At 43.5% G+C, this 5,111-nt stretch overlaps 1 protein-coding gene across 1 annotated transcript in view; it reads left to right on the forward strand.

Moving 5' to 3' along the window:
• Window positions 1-1,138, forward strand: part of PLSCR1 (phospholipid scramblase 1) — a 41,939-nt gene extending 40,801 nt beyond the window's left edge. Inside the window, exon 10 of the transcript XR_001363285.1 lies at window positions 560-1,138. The gene's annotated coding sequence lies outside the window, so the exon portion shown is untranslated. The remainder of the gene's footprint in view (window positions 1-559) is intronic.
• Window positions 1,139-5,111: the final 3,973 nt, after the last annotated feature.

The following is a 5,111-nucleotide window of genomic DNA, read 5'->3' on the forward strand; positions in this document are numbered from 1 at the left end:
CCCCCGCCCCCCGAGTGCACAAATTTTTGTGCACCGGGCCTCTAGTAAGATAATAAATTACCACTTTTAATGAATTTCAGTGAAAAAGACATTATTCTGTGCCAAAGAAGGACACATTTAAAGACTAACTCACTCTAAAATTGTTATAATTTTTGAAGTAATTATTTATACATGGAATGCTTAGTATCTAATTCCATATTTCATAGAACATAGTAGTTATGAGATCATTCAGATATTAATTAAATAGGATGTATATATTCCATCAGAGTATGAACTTCAATAACGGGCTAGTAGGTTATTTATACCAACAATCAAATAACTGAAATAAAAAATAGTTGATATATTTCTTTGCTTATTTTTGTTTTTAAACTGAGCAATCAATGTGTATGGTATTCTTAACCTTACACATTTATCTTTCCCCTTCCTTTTCAAAGTGCAAAAGCGTTTTTGAAATTTGGTCATCAAATGATAATCTGAAATAAGAGCCATACCAGTGTTGGAACCTAGGATTTCTACCTGTCAGTAACTTACAGGAATTTTTTTGGCTTCTGTTTTATAGGGAAATTTGGATTGAGTGAGAAGAGATGTCCAACCTATCATTCAACTCATGCAAAGGAAAATAGTGCTTGGACATAAGGGCTTAGGGGAGAGACTCCCTTTCATCTTTAGCAGAACTCCACTAATAGGCACCACTCCTAATGATAAACGTAAGCAACAACAACATACAACCAACACCACTAGCTTCTAATGTTGAGAACATTGGGATGTCAGGGGAGCTACAGGAAAAGCCAAGTCTAGACCATTTGCTTCTAAATACCATTCTCCACTAGAACTGGGAGAAATGGTTATACTCAGACATGTCAGACACAAGTGTAAGATGAGTCTTGAACAACTTATGGAAAGGACAAGGTGATGCTCAAGGAATAATGATGGGATATCAAAGGGATGAAGATACCAAATTGAAAGGACTCCCGTCAACAAAATAAGTGAATTAGAGCAGCAAAATATTTATAATTTATCTATTGAATAAATTAGGACACCATACATCCCTACTGATAGAAATGCGTAAATTAAAAGTTTGATGAGTACAAACATACATATAGTTTTAAGTTACATTCCACAATATCCTTTTAATTTTAAAGAAGTAAAGAGTGACTTTTACAGCAAAACCTAGTGATCAGGTGATTGAAGTGATCATCGTCAGTAATAGGACAAAGTGCAACTGAGTTCCACCTGATAAGATGCAGTAAGACAGAGCATCACTGGAATCTTGACACATCCTTTAGGACAGTACTTGGTGAGGGGGTTTTGTTTTAATACCGATAAGCTGACCTTTCCTGTGGTAAGCCTTTTTGTTCAGTACTTGTGTTTATCTAGTCAGGACTTGGGTTTAGTTTACAGTTCCTTGTTATAGTTACCCTCACTGCACCCCAAGCTTCAAATACTTCTAGGGGTTATTTGTGTTTAAGATGTGGGCTTTGTGAACTGCAGGGTCCCAGGTTCGATTCCGGTCAAGGGCACATGCCCAGGTTGCAGGCTCGATTCCCAGTAGGGAGCATGCAGGAGGCAGCCGGATCAATGATTCTCTCACAGCATTGATGTTTCTATCTCCCTCTCCCTCTCCCTTCCTCTCTGAAATCAATAAAATATTTTTTTAAAAAGATGTGGGCTAGTTTGTCAGTGTTGACTGAAACCCTCACAGGGAATCTGTCTCTCACAGCATCCCAGCTGTAAGTCACTGTTCTCCTTACTCAGAGCTTGTTAGCCTGGGGTGGAGAATGAGGAAGTGTTCTCTGATGTTCAGTTTAAGTATCAGTCCTAAGTACTATAAATCTCCTGTGTCCACAGCCCAGTTCAATGTAATCCTGAAGTCAGAGACTGCAGGACTTGGCCAGGTCAATTTATCTCTTTAATCTAGTCATCACCAGCACATATTCACAGAATGCCCAGCACCATCTGGAAATCTGAGAGCTGTGTCTGGGGTGCTTATGAGGGGAGTCGATGGATGATGGAGTGTGGGGATGAAGGTGGATAACATATTTTCAGTCTAAAGAGACCCAACAAGTAGACAAACCTAAACCTAATGATCCCAGTTAGACCCATGCCAGAGTGGAAAAGTTCAGAAAAGCAAAGTGAGGCCACTTCTTTCAGAGCCACTTGCCCTGTGGCTTGGCTGGGGCAAAACTGCACAGTTATGAAGCCTACTATTATCCTCAGACAGGAAGTGCCTTCTGCACTCCTAACCTATCGTCTTCCTATCCTTCCCACCCCACACCCCAAGATTCTTTGGCCTGAGAGGGAATACAAAAGGTGAGAAGTTTTCATCCTGCTCTGGAAAGGTGTGAGGCCCAGGAAAGGGGAAGTTTAAGGGCATTCCTAGGGCCTAGGATAATGTAGGGTGGGTTGTGACATTGAATATTATATCAGTGGATGTCCTTGGTGTAAGTCTAGGGAGAAGATACAGATGCAGTGGGGGGGGGAAGCTGTGTTTTCAATCTTCAGAAGAAAGTTCTTCCTGCGTGGTTCGGCTAAAGTGTCAACTGCTGGTCAGAGAGCCTTTGGGAGTGTCTGGGGTAGAGGAAGGAGGACTAAAGTAGAGTCGCTGCCAGGAGAGAAAAGATATTCCAGGCAGACGCAGTTAAAATGGACAGAAAATCCTGTCTGGGCTCCTAGCATTCAGTCAACTATTCTTTCCTGTGTAGGTATTAAGGTGATTAAGAGTTTGGGCTCCATAAAAAAGCTACCATAATTGTATAGTTGGTAGCAGGAACTCAATAGGGAATTTTTTAAAAAAACTTCCAAGACTCCTGAGTGCCCCTGTGGATACTCAGAGGTTGCCTCAGCACCTATTCCTGTTCCTGCCCGCACCTGCCATGCCCTGGCTGCTTGACTTTCTTAAGGCAACATGCCTGTACCTAACTGTCCCTTCTTAGGAAGAGTCCCTCCCTGTACCTTAATTTCCTCAATTGTCAAATAGGCATGATAACAAATATACCTTATACATTCTGTGTGAAAATTAAATGGGCTAATGTAGGTTAATGCACTTGAGCAGGTTCCTGCATAGAGCAAGATCAGAAAATGAAAATAGCTGCATGCTGGCAATAACCACAGGTTTCTAAAACAGAGAAGTGGCTCATGCTAATAATAGAAATTTTTGGCTAAATTGAAATTCTGGGAGATTGGAAGATGGTGACTGGCAAGAAGGCAGGGAGGGAGAGTGTGAGAGAGTAAGGGAGCGATAAAGGAGTGTGTGGATGTGTGTTGTGTGTGTGTGTGTGTGTGTGTGTGTGTGTGAGCTAGGGACAGTTAGATCCTGCAGAACTTTTGGGGGGCTGGCGGACTGGGCAGTCTTAGACTGCAAAACCCCACTGCCACTGCAAACACTCTGAGGTGGCCAGCGTTGGCACAGAAACCATGCCATCTTGAAGGGCAGAACTTCTTGCGACTAGGATCCTAGCCTCACCACTGCCCAGTCTAGCCTCAGACACAAACCTGGACCCTACAGCCACTAAGGACAAAGACCTGCTACCACAACTGCAGACCCACAGACACCAAGACTCCAGACATCCTGGCTACAGATTTCTGTGAGTCACAGAGCCCATCCCCCTCCCCACCAGCCCTCCACAGTGGCATAGGACCTGCTAGACACACACCACACAAGCAGGTCTCCTGCCGACACAGGGCAGTTGTGCAACCTGACTTTGACTCTGGGCATACCACACAGGGAGTCTGTTTCTCACTGTGTGTGAGTAGGCCTCCCGCTGACACAGGGTGGCTGTGCAATCCAGCCCCCCAAGCAGGCCAGGGACACTGATTTTCTACACAGGAGGCTGCACTGAGCACCAGTGACTTTGACTCCCCGCACACATGCGGGAACTCTGTTTCTCATTGCGCGTGCACAGGAACCCTGATTCTTGGTGCGTGCACACTGAGCACCAGTGACTCCAATTCTCGGTGCACATGAACACAGGGACCCTAATTCTTGGTGTGCACGCGAGGCCACACAGAGTGACAGAGACTCTTATTCTCTATTCTCGGTATGTGCACATGGGGACTCTGATTCCTGGCACGCGCTTGGGGACTCTGACTTTTGGCACACATAAGCGGTGACTCTTTCTCAGCACAGAGCATATGGGGACCCTGATTCTAGGTGTGCACATTAGGCCGCACTGAGGGCTGGTTACTTATTCTCAGCGTGTGTGGCTCCCACTGACCCTCGGCAGCCACACATCTCTGTGTCAGAGCACTTCAGTGACACTCAGGTGGCACGACACTCCCACTGCACATGGCTCAGGCCCCCACAATTCAGCACTTGTACCTTCTGATGATAGGTAGAATGGGGAGACAACAAAACAATCCCAAGAGGAAAGAAAAAGAGAAATAACCAAGAAAGGAAGTAAGTGAAACAGAGGCAAGCTATGTGACAGAAAAAAATTCAGAGTAATGGTCATACAGTTCATAAAAGGGATGGATGAGAAAATCAACAACATATGCAAAAATCAGGAAGAATCAAAAGTGATATAGCTATAATAAAAAATGTGATGGAAGGTTTCAGCGATAGACTAGAAGAAGCGGAGGACTGAATTAGTGAATTAGAAGATAAGGTAGAGAAACAAGCCCAATCTGAACACCAACTGGAGAAAAAAAATTAAAAAGCAGGAGGAGAGCCTAAGGGAGCTTTGGGACAACATGAAGCAAAGTGACATACATATGATAGGGGTGCCAGAAGGACAAGAAGAGCAGCAAGGCTTAGAGAATCTATTTGAAGAAATAATGACAGAAAACTTCCCTGATATGGGGAAGAAAAAAGTCACAAAAGTACAGAGAATCCCAAGCAAGATGAACCTCAAAAGACCCACACCAAGACACATCATAATTACAATGGCAAATGTTAAGGACAAAGACAGATTCGTAAAGGCTGCAAGAGAGAGACAGAGAGTTATCTATGAAGAATCCACTATCAAATTATCAAATGATTTCTCAACAGAAACACATCTAGCCAGAAGGGAATGGAATGAAGTATACAAAGTGATGCAAAGCAAAGGACTTAATCCAAGAATAATCTATCCAGCAAGGCTATTAATCAAAATTGAAGGGGAAATCAGGAGCTT

Source organism: Myotis brandtii, unplaced genomic scaffold (assembly GCF_000412655.1).
Source record: "Myotis brandtii unplaced genomic scaffold, ASM41265v1 scaffold373, whole genome shotgun sequence".
Taxonomy (NCBI): domain Eukaryota; kingdom Metazoa; phylum Chordata; class Mammalia; order Chiroptera; family Vespertilionidae; genus Myotis; species Myotis brandtii.